The sequence below is a fragment of the Candoia aspera genome, chromosome 11 (genome assembly GCF_035149785.1).
Source record: "Candoia aspera isolate rCanAsp1 chromosome 11, rCanAsp1.hap2, whole genome shotgun sequence".
In the NCBI taxonomy this organism is placed as follows: domain Eukaryota; kingdom Metazoa; phylum Chordata; class Lepidosauria; order Squamata; family Boidae; genus Candoia; species Candoia aspera.
This window is the reverse complement of record NC_086163.1, coordinates 6,639,378-6,654,705: the sequence shown is the minus strand read 5'-3', so window position 1 is coordinate 6,654,705 and position 15,328 is coordinate 6,639,378. Positions and strand designations below refer to the sequence as shown.

General features: G+C 48.4%; 1 pseudogene; it reads right to left on the bottom strand.

Annotated features, from left to right (window-relative positions):
- Positions 1–1,144: 1,144 nt before the first annotated feature.
- LOC134503772 (zinc finger protein 721-like) lies at positions 1,145–13,229 on the bottom strand (annotated as a pseudogene).
- Between the last annotated feature and the right edge of the window lie 2,099 nt (positions 13,230–15,328).

Here is a 15,328-nt window from a genome sequence, read left to right as displayed (position 1 = left end):
AGAAACCCCATTGCTGTAAATTTTCCTCATATAAGCTGCTACAATTCTGCCACCAGTTCGGTTAATTTATTTGATTGGTTCAGTTCACCTTTCCCAGCTTTTCACACTTTTCTCCCTTTACACAAAACTGAAATGTTTTAAAAACTAGTAACTAGACAACAAGGAAAAAGAAGAAATAATGAATAAAGAGATGAAACAGCAGTAAAGGAACAGGGAGTTTACAACTGCCGTAAAAGTTCTGTATTTCATCAATTGATTACTTGATTGTACAGAACCAAGTAGATCGTATCATTTTAAAGAAAACTAAAAAAACTCTATAGAACTCAGAATAAAATGTTATCATAACTATTTATCGTTATTCCAAGGGTAATTGCACATAATCACACAAAAAAAGAGGAGGAGGAAAAATCAGTAAAAACAGTATTAAGAAACGACTTGATTTTAAATTTTCTGCCATCATACCCTGACTGGTCATTACAATTGTTTCTGATTGCAGACCTTACATCAATTGGTATATAGTATCTATGGCAACCATTCTTGTTTACATTTGGTCCAGCTTCCAACCTTTCTGCTTCTGCATCAAGCAGTACACACCACATGCTACAGATAACACATTTTGTTAAAGACATGAGGATACGGCTGGTTTCGTTTGCAGTTCCTTTTCTTACCTTCCTTAATGTGGAGTTTGCCTTCTTCACGGCTCCTAGCCTGTCCTGTTATACTGAGTTGACCTCTACGGTATAATCTTAGCATCTGCTATTGGTTGGTTATTACCAGCAGCTTGCTTGCATCAGCATTCTGTCCAAAAACTATTGCTTTAAACTTGCTCAGGACATTGAAGTTTATTTGCCACTTGAATGTCCTTTCCTCGATTTTCAAGAGTTCTTTTTCGTTCTTTGTTTTGACCATTCTAAAGTTGTCAGCAGACTTTACATTTCATACAACTTCTTGCCAATTTTGTGCCACAAAATTTTGTGCCTTTTTGGAATGCCACAGATTATTTAGACAGCCAGGTTGGTCTAGTGCAGTGTTTCTCAACCTTGGCAACTTTTAAGAGTTCAACTCCCAGAATTCCCCAACCAGCTTTGCCACGGCTGGCCAGGGAATTTTGGGAGTTGAAGTCAACACATCTTCACGTTGCCGAGGTTGAGAAACACCGCCTTAGACAGTCTCTTGTAATGGTTTTTTTTAAAAAAGCCAAACACACTAAGTGAACCATTGAGGGCGAATCCAATTGAGAAATTAAGTTTCAGATATCTGGGACGGTCATACATGCTACTGGCACTTGGAAAACCTATGAAAGGTTATATGAAAGCATTAGCTCGGAGGAGCTCTTTCATGCCCAAGGCAAGGACTATAACCCTGCAGTATTGAAGGTGTTTGAGGCAAAGGCTATGGCCCACATGATTTACCGTGCACCGCCACATTGTTCTGATCATTGATTGAATAAACCTGGGATGATATTAGCACGTGGAATTGAATACAGTTGCGCTCCTAAGTTTATATACCCCTTGCAGAATTTGTAAGTTATGGACTATTTTGTAAGAAAACATGAGCGATCAGACAAAACATTTCTTTAAAATTTGTAACGTGATTCAAATTAAACTATTAAAGAGACGATAGCAATAAAGAAAATAGTTAAATACTTCTGTTTAGAATTGTGTATACCCTTGAATGTTTGCCAATAAAGGGAAAGTATCCACACATGTTGGACTGTAGGATCAGTGTCTGTGCATAGAACAGTTATTGAGTTTCTTAGCCCTTGAAAAACCCTTGCGCGTTTCATCCAGGGCTGCCCTGATTTTGCTGGTTACTGAAGCATTTTAGCCACGCTCTATCCATTTATATTCTTTTCTGTCCCATGTGGATTCTCTGATGTCGACAGAGATTTCCACCGTCATAAAAGCTCTTTCCACACTCCTGGCATTTATGGGGTCTCTCTCCTGAATGGATTCTTTGATGTCTACGAAGAGTTCCCCTCTCACTGAAGCTTTTTCCACACTCCAGGCATTTACATGGTTTTTCACCTGAATGGACTTTTTGATGTACATTAAGGTTTCCCCTGTGACTGAAGCTCCTTCCACACTCCAGGCATTCATATGGTTTTTCACCAGTGTGAATTCTTTGATGTAGATTAAGGTTTCCCCTGTGACTGAAGCTTTTTCCACACTCAAAGCATTTATATGGTTTTTCACCTGTGTGAATTCTTTGATGTTGACGGAGGTGTCCACCTTCAGGAAAGCTTTTTCCACACTCCAGGCATTTATACGGTTTTTTTCCTGAATGGATTCTTTGATGTAGAGAGAGTTTTCCCCTGTGACTGAAGCTCCTTCCACACTCCAGGCATTCATATGGTTTTTCACCAGTGTGAATTCTTTGATGTAGATTAAGGCTTCCGCTGTGACTGAAGCTTTTTCCACACTCCGGGCATTTATATGGTTTTTCACCTGTGTGAATTCTTTGATGTAGATTAAGGCCTCCACTATTGCTGAAGCTCCTTCCACACTCCAGGCACGTATATGGTTTTTCACCTGTGTGAGTTCTTTCATGTTGCCGGAGGTGGTCTTTCCTACTGAAACTCTTTCCACACTCCAGGCATTTATAGGGTTTCTCTCCTGAATGGATTCTTTGATGTACATTTAGGTTTCCCCTCTGCCTGAAGCCTTTTCCACACTCCAGGCATTTATATGGGTTTTCACCTGTGTGAATTCTTTGATGTTGCCGGAGGGGTTCTATCCTACTGAAACTCTTTCCACACTCCAGGCATTTATAGGGTTTCTCTCCTGAATGGATTCTTTGATGTACATTAAGGCTTCCACTCTGACTGAAGCCCCTTCCACATTCCAGGCATTTATATGGTTTTTCACCGGTGTGAATTCTTTGATGTTGAGAGAGATGTCCACCATCAGAAAAGCTCTTTCCACACTCCAGACATTTATACGATTTTTCACCTGTGTGAATTCTTTGATGTATATTAAGACTTCCCCTCGAACCGAAGCTTTTTCCACACTCTAGACATTGATACGGTTTCTCACCAGTGTGAATTCTTTGATGTTTATTAAGGCTTCCCCTATCGCTGAAGCTTTTTCCACAATCCAGGCATTTATATGGTTTTTCACCAGTGTGAATTCTCTGATGTAGATTAAGGCTTCCCTTATTGCTGAAGCTCTGTCCACACTCCAGGCATTTATAGGGTTTCTCTCCTGAATGGATTCTTTGATGTACATTAAGGCTTCCCCTCTGACTGAAGCCCCTTCCACATTCCAGGCATTTATATGGGTTTTCACCTGTGTGAATTCTTTGATGTTGACGGAGGTGTTCTATCCTACTGAAACTCTTTCCACACTCCAGGCATTTATAGGGTCTCTCTCCTGAATGGATTCTTTGATGTACATTAAGGCTTCCCCTCTGACTGAAGCCCCTTCCACATTCCAGGCATTTATATGGTTTTTCACCTGTGTGAATTCTTTGATGTACATTAACGCTTCCCCTCACGCTGAAGCTCCTTCCACACTCCAGGCATTTATAGGGTTTTTCACCTGTGTGAATTCTTTGATGTAGGGAAAGGCTTCCCCTCACGCTGAAGCTCCTTCCACATTCCAGGCACGTATATGGTTTTTCACCTGTGTGAGTTCTTTGATGTAGATTAAGGCCTCCCCTGTGACTGAAGCTTTTTCCACACTCCAGGCATTTACACGGTTTTTCACCTGTGTGAATTCTTTGATGTACATTAAGGCCTCCCGTATTGCTGAAGCTCCTTCCACACTTCAGGCACGTATATGGTTTTTCACCTGTGTGAATTCTTTGATGTTGACGGAGGTGTGCACTCTCCGAAAAGCTCTTTCCACACTCCAGGCATTTATACGGTTTTTCACCTGTGTGAATTCTTTGATGTACCTTAAGGTTTCCCCTAATGCTGAAACTTTTTCCACACTCCAGGCATTTATATGGTTTTTCACCGGTGTGAATTCTTTGATGTTGAGAGAGATGTCCACCATCAGAAAAGCTCTTTCCACACTCCAGACATTTATACGATTTTTCACCTGTGTGAATTCTTTGATGTATATTAAGACTTCCCCTGTGACTGAAGCTCCTTCTACACTCCAGGCATTTATATGGTTTTTCACCTGTGTGAATTCTTTGATGTATATTAAGGTTTCCCCTCGAACCGAAGCTTTTTCCACACTCTAGACATTGATACGGTTTCTCACCAGTGTGAATTCTTTGATGTTTATTAAGGCTTCCCCTATCGCTGAAGCTTTTTCCACAATCCAGGCATTTATATGGTTTTTCACCAGTGTGAATTCTCTGATGTAGATTAAGGCTTCCCTTATTGCTGAAGCTCTGTCCACACTCCAGGCATTTATAGGGTTTCTCTCCTGAATGGATTCTTTGATGCAGATCAAGGCTTCCCTTCTGTCTGAAACTTTTTCCACATTCCAGGCATTTATAGGGTTTCTCTCCTGAATGGATTCTTTGATGTACATTAAGGCTTCCACTCTCACAAAAGCTCTTTCCACACTCCAGGCATTTATAGGGTTTCTCTCCTGAATGGATTCTCTGATGGACATTAAGGCTTCCCTTCCGGCTGAAACTTTTTCCACACTCCAGGCATTGATACGGTTTTTCACCTGTGTGAATTATCTGATGTCGAAGGAGGTATTGATTCTCAGCAAAGCTGCTTCCACACTCCAGGCATTTGTAGGGTTTCTCTCCCGCATGGATTCTTTGGTGATGCTTGAGAGTTCCGTTTGTGGCAAAGAATTTTCCGCACTCCAGGCACGTACTGGGTCTCCCGCCACTTTCTTCCACGTCTTCCGGCCTGCTGCGTCTCCGTCCAGGCTCCCCCCTTTCGCGGGGCCGCGCTCTGCTCCGGATCATCTCTTTTGGGGGCGACCCTTCCGCAGCCCCGCAGCGTCCACGCCCGACCCCGCCGCCTCTCGGGGAAGCTGCGCCCGCGATCCGGCAGGGCTCCTCCGCCGGGCTCCCTCCTCTCCGCCGGGCCTTCCCTCCCTTCCTCCGCCGGGCTCGGCCGTCCTCCTGAGGGGGCGAAGACGGGAAGGGGGAAGGGGGAAGGGGGGGCGGCTCGAGGCTTCCGTTCCCTTCGCTGGAGGGGAGTCCGAGGCCCGCCAGGGGAGGAAGGCCGCAGCCTCCGGTCCCTCGCGGCCCCTTTCGGGCGGGCGGGCGGCGGACCCCGGCCTCCCGCCTCCCAGCGCCGGCCCTGCCGCACCAGGCCGCGGGGTCCCCCCCTCTCCCGGGGCTTCCCTTCTAGGGAAGAGGCCGCCGAGCCGCCCCGGACCGCCACTCCCAGCATCCCCGGCGCCGTACCTGCATCCGGGAACTTTCTCCGCCGCGAAACAGAAACCTCCTTCGGTCACCGGCCGTATTCCGGAAGCGAAGGCGGGACGTCCCGGCGCGTCCTTTCCAAGAAAGACCCTCCTCTTCCTCCTCAGGCACCGCCCGCAGGAGTCCGTCAGCCAATCTCCGCCTCCTCAGGGGTTTCTGACCTCGTGGCTTGTGGGGGGGCAGTCACGTGGCCCCGGGTAGCCGCGCGGGAACCCTGTTTCCTTTCTCCGCCTCGGTTGCCTAGAAACGCCTCGTCGGAGAGACGCTCGCGGGGAGGCCGGGCCGAGCGGCGCCTCGGTGGGGAGCCGCGGAGCCGCCCTTCCTTCGGGCGGGTCTGCCCCTCTGCGCGAGGGATTCGCATCGGGGGCGGCCCTTCCTGGGCTCCGGCGGGGCCTCGCTGCGGCTTCGACCGTCCCCGAGGGATTTCCGGCCTGCCGGGGGGGGGAAGGGGGTCTTCCCGGGCAGGGCCTGGCGGGGAGGGCGCGCCACCGTGGCCGGCCGCCCCCGCTCAGCCCCGGGAAGGAGGCGACGGCGAGCCGCCTGCGGAACCCCTGGCCGAGGACAGCGCGGGACTCGTCCGGCCGGTCTCCAGGAGTCAGCCCGGACGCGAAGGCGCCACAATAAACAAACTTGTTTACTCAACATGCTACTCGTCTTTTTCTGCTTTTTTCCAACCGTGTCCGATTTTCGGAGGCTCGCTGCAGTTTCCCTGGCAAGATTTCCGAAGTGGGTTGCCCTCGCCGCCTTCCTGGGGCTGAGCGAGAGAGGCGGCCACCCGGCTTGCCGGCGCTGAGGGTGGGAGTCGCTCCTGCCCGGGGGTCAGGCTCGGATTCCGCGGAATGACGGGCGGCCGCCTGCAGCCTGCGAGTCCCAACGAGGGGCAAGTGGCCAGGGCGGACCCGCCTCCTGGGGGCCAGCGCAGCCGAGAACCTTGCGCGGGGTCCGACGTTGCGGAAGAGGTGGGGAAACGGCCCGCTCCCTCCGGGACTGGCAGCTGGAAGCGGTGGCAAGCCCCCTGCACGGGGCCCTGACCTCATGCCCCCGCTGTGTGCTCTGCTCTGGGAGCTGAAGGGGCACGCGCCCATCTTGTTTTTCTCTTACGCTAACCTTTTAAATGGATAATCACTTTAAAATTCCAAGAAAAAAGGAAAAGCTGTAAAACCTGATGCAAATATACGTTTTAGAGGAATACAAGGAACATAATAAGAAAAAAAGAAGTAGTCGAGTTCAGGTGGACAGCCAACAGATCGGGAATAAGCAGCAGATAAAAAATACCAATATGGCTAATCCTGTGTATTTCCATACTGTATTCCTCATTAACAACTTAAGAGTACTATAAGACATTTCATACCCAGTTTCTGTCAAGAAAAGCCTCTTTGAATTGAACCTTTCCCCACACTCCAGAAAAAATATTTGGTTAACGCAGTTAAAATCAATAGGAAGAAAAAGCTGTAAGTAGTCAACCACGCATTAAAATAATCATTTCAATAATGTGCAGACCAAATGTCCAATTAAAATACAGACTCTCCAGCCCAAGAATTATAGTCCAGAAACGGTTTAGATATACCATTTTGGCACCTAGGGCTTTAAAGAGGGCTTAGAGAGCTTTTTATTTCACCTGTAGGTACCCTGCTCTCATGAAGTGGGCTAGTTTTCAGGTGTCTTTCATTTATACGAATGATAGGTATATGTACACTTTGCAATATTGTAGGACATTCCTTTAAATAGATTTGGTTCTTGAATTTGATTTGTTGTTTTTCAAAATGCTGGTTTGCTTTTCTGGCCGGTTTTTAAGGCGCGACATACATGCACAAACACCCACATGTACACCAACAACATTCCTTCCAGTTATTCTTCCCTGCCCTGCCGTGAGCATTGTTGCCAACGGGGGGAGCCAGTGTTGTACATTTAGTACTGCAGTTGTGCAAGTGTATTACTCCATCACAAAACACACCTTTGCCTGGCAGGACAGATGCCACTGTCTTGGGAAATCTTGTCCAGAGGCATGTAGCAATGGCAATTTCAGAGTCTCATGACACGAGTTACTTCATCTGCATGTTTAGAAACATGCCTGTGGGCTCTGTGACTCACCATTGTCCAAGGCACCAAGCTGGGAGACGCATTATAGCCACAGCCAGAATGCTGAATCTGGGGTCAGAAACTGTAGGCAAAGATTCAAGAAATCTCTGAATCATTCACGAGCAGGACATTTACTAGCAAAGCTTTTCACACCAATACAACGGCTGCAAATTAATGTTTACGCATCCAGACATTACAGACAGAGATAGCGGAGGGAGTCCCAACACTTAACAACCTGTGTTGGTCCGGATTTGGCACTGCAAATGTGGTCATAGGAGCCAGTAGCAAATTGTCCTTGATGTCACGGTTCTGTCCCAGTGCCTGGAGGCCGTGCGGGTTCAGATGGGGAGGAACCATCTCCGATTCACTCCCAGCAAGACCGGGTGGCTTGGGTGTTCGGACCACCCAGATCTGGGGAGCTTCCATCTTTGGAATGGTTTAGCACTTTCCCATTCAAGGATGGTGCATAATTTGGGGGTCTTCCTGGACTCACACCTCCTGCCTGATGAAGAGGTGGCAGCCGTGGCCAGGAAGACCTCAGCACAGCCTCACCTGGTGTGCCAGTGGTGCCCTTTCCTAGACAGGAGGCCCTTCAGACATTCACTCATGCCCTAGTCACCTCACAGCTAGCATACTGCAGTGTGCTTCATATGGGGCTGCCCTTGAAGGCCACCTGGAAGCTGCAACTGGTACTCCAACATCTACTCTGAGGGCTCTAGCTTGTTTTCCCCAGGGAATATCCTTTTAAAACCTGCAGTTTAGTTGACCCAGTCAAAAAAGATCAGGCCAGTTCCCAGAGAACGGGCAGAAACTCCCTCTCCCACCCAAAAGAAATTCACCTCCAGCCCTTTTGGGAGAACAGGCAGGAGAAAGAGGCTCAAGAAATTTAAACACTGCTTACTATAAACACAGCTTACATTTCATACACAGCCGTGTCTGGAATTCTTTCATAGGGCTTCATAATTTTGCTGCAACAAAACTACCTAGTTTGGACTTCGTTTTCTGAGAAGGATGTTCTGCAGTGTTTTGCCTTCTTAGCCTACAGACTCGACGCTGTCCAGATTACCAGTTCTTGGGTTGACTCCATAGTTCAGGGATGTGCTGTTTCTCCTGAATCTTACCCCACTCAGCTACATTTGAGGGCCCAATTCTGCTGCAGGGGTGAAATTTTTTTTTTTTTCAGGCCAAGGACAGGTACAAGCACAGAGAAGTGGGCAGTGCCACCACAAAGATCACATTGGACTGGATCACTCCCTATTTCATAATTCTCCGTTTGTGTCATGTTAAAAAGCACTGCTTTGGAGATGTTTTAAAAGCTGCACTCGCAACTTGCGGGGGTTGGCTGGGACCTCAGATTCGGCGCCCTATTCTGGTGTTGTAGATGGAGGGAAAGTCTTTAGCCACATTGCTATATTATTCCAAAGTTTGTATTCTTTGTATGTATCTTCTCAACCCACCATTGTTCAGGGATTAAAAGAAAAGAAACCCCATTGCTGTAAATTTTCCTCATATAAGCACTGCTACAATTCTGCCACGAGTTTGGTTAATTTATTTGATTGGTTCAGTTCACCTTTCCCAGCTTTTCACACTTTTCTCCCTTTACACGAAACTGAAATGTTTTAAAAACTCGTAACTAAACAACAAGGAAAAAGAAGAAATAATGAATAAAGAGATGAAACAGCAGTAAAGGAACAGGGAGTTTACAACTGCCGTAAAAGTTCTGTATTTCATCAATTGATTACTTGATTGTACAGAACCAAGTAGATCGTATCATTTTAAAGAAAACTAAAAAAACTCTATAGAACTCAGAATAAAATGTTATCATAACTATCGTTATTCCAAGGGTAATTGCACATAATCACACAAAAAAAGAGGAGGAGGAAAAATCAGTAAAAACAGTATTAAGAAACGACTTGATTTTAAATTTTCTGCCATCATACCCTGACTGGTCATTACAATTGCTTCTGATTGCAGACCTTACATCAATTGGTATATAGTATCTATGGCAACCATTCTTGTTTACATTTGGTCCAGCTTCCAACCTTTCTGCTTCTGCATCAAGCAGTACACACCACATGCTACAGATAACACATTTTGATAAAGACATGAGGATACGGCTGGTTTCGTTTGCAGTTCCTTTTCTTATCTTCCTTAATGTGCACTTTGCCTTCTTCACGGCTCCTCTCCTGTCCTGTTATACTAAGTTGACCTCTACGGTATAATCTCAGCATCTCCTTTTGGTTAGTTATCACCAGCAGCTTGCTTGCATCTGCATTCCGTCTGAAGACTATTACTTTTCACTTGCTCAGCGGACTTTTGCACGTCATAGTACTTCTTGCACAATTTTGTGCACAAACTTTTGTGCCTTTTTTTAACACCGTAGATTATTTAGACAGCCAGGTTGGTCTAGTGTAGTGTTCCCCAACCTTGGCAACTTTAAGGTATGTGGACTTCAACTCCCAGAATTCCCCAACCAGCTTTGTCACGGCTGGCCAGGGAATTCTGGGAGTTGAAGTCCACCCATCTTCAAGGTGCCCAGGTTGAGAAACACCGCCTTAGACAGTCTCTTGTAATGGTTTTTGCTAAAATGCCAAAAACACTAAGTGAACCATTGAGGGCGAATCCAATTGAGAAATTAAGTTTCAGATATCTGGGACGGTCATACATGCTACTGGCACTTGGAAAACCTATATAGGTTGTATGACACCATTAGCTCGGAGGAGCTCTTTCATGCCCAAGGCAAGGACTATAACCCTGCAGCATTGAAGGTGTTTGAGGCAAAGGCTATGGCCCACATGATTTACCATGCACCGCCACATTGTTCTGATCATTGATTGAATAAATCTGGGATGATTATATTAGTAGGTGCAGCTGAATACAGTAGCACTCATAAGTATATAAACCCATTGCAGAATTTTTAACATACAGACTACTTTGTAAGAAAACATGAGCGATTAGACAAAATTGGTGTCTGCGCATAAACAGTTGAGTTTCTTGGCCCTTGAAAAACCCTTGTGAATTTCATCCAGGGCTGCTCTGATCTTGCTGGTTACTGAAGCATTTTAGTAATGCTCATTCCATTTATATTGCCTTCCGTCCCATGTGGATTCTCTGATGTCGACGGAGATCTCCACCCACAGTAAAGCTCTTTGCACACTCCAGGCATTTATACAGTTTCTCTCCTGAATGGATTCTTCGATGTCTAGAAAGGGTTCCCCTCTCACTGAAGCTCCTTCCACATTCCAGGCATTTATAAGGTTTTTCACCAGTGTGAATTCTCTGATGTAGATTAAGGCTTCCGCTGTGACTGAAGCTTTTTCCACACTACAGGCATTTATATGGTTTTTCACCTGTGTGAATTTTCTGATGTAGATTAAGGCTTCCCCTGTGACTGAAGCTTTTTCCACACTCCAGGCATTTATATGGTATTTCACCAGTGTGAATTCTCTGATGTATATTAAGGTTTCCCCTCCTACTGCAGCTTTTTCCACACTCCAGGCATTTATATGGTTTTTCACCTGTGTGAGTTCTTTCATGTTCCCGGAGGTGGTCTTTCCTACTGAAACTCTTTCCACACTCCAGGCATTTATAGGGTTTCTCTCCTGAATGGATTCTTTGATGTACATTTAGGTTTCCCCTGTGCCTGAAGCCTTTTCCACACTCCAGGCATTTATATGGGTTTTCACCTGTGTGAATTCTTTGATGTTGACGGAGGTGTTCTATCCTACTGAAACTCTTTCCACACTCCAGGCATTTATAGGGTCTCTCTCCTGAATGGATTCTTTGATGTACATTAAGGCTTCCCCTCTGACTGAAGCCCCTTCCACATTCCAGGCATTTATATGGTTTTTCACCTGTGTGAATTCTTTGATGTACATTAACGCTTCCCCTCACGCTGAAGCTCCTTCCACACTCCAGGCATTTATAGGGTTTTTCACCTGTGTGAATTCTTTGATGTAGGGAAAGGCTTCCCCTCACGCTGAAGCTCCTTCCACATTCCAGGCACGTATATGGTTTTTCACCTGTGTGAGTTCTTTGATGTAGATTAAGGCCTCCCCTGTGACTGAAGCTTTTTCCACACTCCAGGCATTTACACGGTTTTTCACCTGTGTGAATTCTTTGATGTACATTAAGGCCTCCCGTATTGCTGAAGCTCCTTCCACACTTCAGGCACGTATATGGTTTTTCACCTGTGTGAATTCTTTGATGTTGACGGAGGTGTGCACTCTCCGAAAAGCTCTTTCCACACTCCAGGCATTTATACGGTTTTTCACCTGTGTGAATTCTTTGATGTACCTTAAGGTTTCCCCTAATGCTGAAACTTTTTCCACACTCCAGGCATTTATATGGTTTTTCACCGGTGTGAATTCTTTGATGTTGAGAGAGATGTCCACCATCAGAAAAGCTCTTTCCACACTCCAGACATTTATACGATTTTTCACCTGTGTGAATTCTTTGATGTATATTAAGACTTCCCCTGTGACTGAAGCTCCTTCTACACTCCAGGCATTTATATGGTTTTTCACCTGTGTGAATTCTTTGATGTATATTAAGGTTTCCCCTCGAACCGAAGCTTTTTCCACACTCTAGACATTGATACGGTTTCTCACCAGTGTGAATTCTTTGATGTTTATTAAGGCTTCCCCTATCGCTGAAGCTTTTTCCACAATCCAGGCATTTATATGGTTTTTCACCAGTGTGAATTCTCTGATGTAGATTAAGGCTTCCCTTATTGCTGAAGCTCTGTCCACACTCCAGGCATTTATAGGGTTTCTCTCCTGAATGGATTCTTTGATGCAGATCAAGGCTTCCCTTCTGTCTGAAACTTTTTCCACATTCCAGGCATTTATAGGGTTTCTCTCCTGAATGGATTCTTTGATGTACATTAAGGCTTCCACTCTCACAAAAGCTCTTTCCACACTCCAGGCATTTATAGGGTTTCTCTCCTGAATGGATTCTCTGATGGACATTAAGGCTTCCCTTCCGGCTGAAACTTTTTCCACACTCCAGGCATTGATACGGTTTTTCACCTGTGTGAATTATCTGATGTCGAAGGAGGTATTGATTCTCAGCAAAGCTGCTTCCACACTCCAGGCATTTGTAGGGTTTCTCTCCCGCATGGATTCTTTGGTGATGCTTGAGAGTTCCGTTTGTGGCAAAGAATTTTCCGCACTCCAGGCACGTACTGGGTCTCCCGCCACTTTCTTCCACGTCTTCCGGCCTGCTGCGTCTCCGTCCAGGCTCCCCCCTTTCGCGGGGCCGCGCTCTGCTCCGGATCATCTCTTTTGGGGGCGACCCTTCCGCAGCCCCGCAGCGTCCACGCCCGACCCCGCCGCCTCTCGGGGAAGCTGCGCCCGCGATCCGGCAGGGCTCCTCCGCCGGGCTCCCTCCTCTCCGCCGGGCCTTCCCTCCCTTCCTCCGCCGGGCTCGGCCGTCCTCCTGAGGGGGCGAAGACGGGAAGGGGGAAGGGGGAAGGGGCGGCTCGAGGCTTCCGTTCCCTTCGCTGGAGGGGAGTCCGAGGCCCGCCAGGGGAGGAAGGCCGCAGCCTCCGGTCCCTCGCGGCCCCTTTCGGGCGGGCGGGCGGCGGACCCCGGCCTCCCGCCTCCCAGCGCCGGCCCTGCCGCACCAGGCCGCGGGGTCCCCCCCTCTCCCGGGGCCTCCCTTCTAGGGAAGAGGCCGCCGAGCCGCCCCGGACCGCCACTCCCAGCATCCCCGGCGCCGTACCTGCATCCGGGAACTTTCTCCGCCGCGAAACAGAAACCTCCTTCGGTCACCGGCCGTATTCCGGAAGCGAAGGCGGGACGTCCCGGCGCGTCCTTTCCAAGAAAGACCCTCCTCTTCCTCCTCAGGCACCGCCCGCAGGAGTCCGTCAGCCAATCTCCGCCTCCTCAGGGGTTTCTGACCTCGTGGCTTGTGGGGGGGCAGTCACGAGGCCCCGGGTAGCCGCGCGCGAACCCTGTTTCCTTTCTCCGCCTCGGTTGCCTAGAAACGCCTCGTCGGAGAGACGCTCGCGGGGAGGCCGGGCCGAGCGGCGCCTCGGTGGGGAGCCGCGGAGCCGCCCTTCCTTCGGGCGGGTCTGCCCCTCTGCGCGAGGGATTCGCATCGGGGGCGGCCCTTCCTGGGCTCCGGCGGGGCCTCGCTGCGGCTTCGACCGTCCCCGAGGGATTTCCGGCCTGCCGGGGGGGGGAAGGGGGTCTTCCCGGGCAGGGCCTGGCGGGGAGGGCGCGCCACCGTGGCCGGCCGCCCCCGCTCAGCCCCGGGAAGGAGGCGACGGCGAGCCGCCTGCGGAACCCCTGGCCGAGGACAGCGCGGGACTCGTCCGGCCGGTCTCCAGGAGTCAGCCCGGACGCGAAGGCGCCACAATAAACAAACTTGTTTACTCAACATGCTACTCGTCTTTTTCTGCTTTTTTCCAACCGTGTCCGATTTTCGGAGGCTCGCTGCAGTTTCCCTGGCAAGATTTCCGAAGTGGGTTGCCCTCGCCGCCTTCCTGGGGCTGAGCGAGAGAGGCGGCCACCCGGCTTGCCGGCGCTGAGGGTGGGAGTCGCTCCTGCCCGGGGGTCAGGCTCGGATTCCGCGGAATGACGGGCGGCCGCCTGCAGCCTGCGAGTCCCAACGAGGGGCAAGTGGCCAGGGCGGACCCGCCTCCTGGGGGCCAGCGCAGCCGAGAACCTTGCGCGGGGTCCGACGTTGCGGAAGAGGTGGGGAAACGGCCCGCTCCCTCCGGGACTGGCAGCTGGAAGCGGTGGCAAGCCCCCTGCACGGGGCCCTGACCTCATGCCCCCGCTGTGTGCTCTGCTCTGGGAGCTGAAGGGGCACGCGCCCATCTTGTTTTTCTCTTACGCTAACCTTTTAAATGGATAATCACTTTAAAATTCCAAGAAAAAAGGAAAAGCTGTAAAACCTGATGCAAATATACGTTTTAGAGGAATACAAGGAACATAATAAGAAAAAAAGAAGTAGTCGAGTTCAGGTGGACAGCCAACAGATCGGGAATAAGCAGCAGATAAAAAATGCCAATATGGCTAATCCTGTGTATTTCCATACTGTTGTTGTTGTTTATTCGTTCAGTCACTTCCCACTCTTCGTGACTTCATGGACCAGCCCACGCCAGAGCTTCCTGTCGGTCGTCAACACCCCCAGCTCCCCCAGGGATGAGTCCATCACCTCTAGAATATCATCCATCCACCTTGCCCTTGGTCGGCCCCTCTTCCTTTTGCCTTCCACTCTCCCTAGTATCAGCATCTTCTCCAGGGTGTCCTGTCTTCTCATTACGTGGCCAAAGTATTTCAGTTTTGCCTTTAATATCATTCCCTCAAGTGAGCAGTCTGGCTTTATTTCCTGGAGTATGGACTGGTTAGATCTTCTCGCAGTCCAAGGCACTCTCAGAATTTTCCTCCAACACCACAGTTCAAAAGCATCTATCTTCCTTCTCTCAGCCTTCCTTATGGTCCAGCTCTCGCAGCCATATGTTACTACGGGGAACACCATTGCTTTAACTATGCGGACCTTTGTTGTCAGTGTGATATCTCTGCTCTTAACTATTTTATCGAGATTTGTCATTGCTCTTCTCCGAAGGATTAAGCGTCTTCTGGTTTCCTGACTGCAGTCAGCATCTGCAGTAATCTTTGCACCTAGGAATACAAAGTTTTTCACTGCTTCTACATTTTCTCCCTCTATTTGCCAGTTATCAATCAAGCTGGTTGCCATAATGTTGGTTTTTTTGAGGTTTAGCTGCAAGCCAGCTTTTGCACTTTCTTCTTTCACCTTCATCATAAGGCTCCCTCTTCGCTTTCAGCCATCAAAGTGGTATCATCTGCATAACTGAGATTGTTAATGTTTCTTCCAGAGATTTTAACTCCAGCCTTGGATTCCTCAAGCCCAGCATGTCGCATGATGTGTT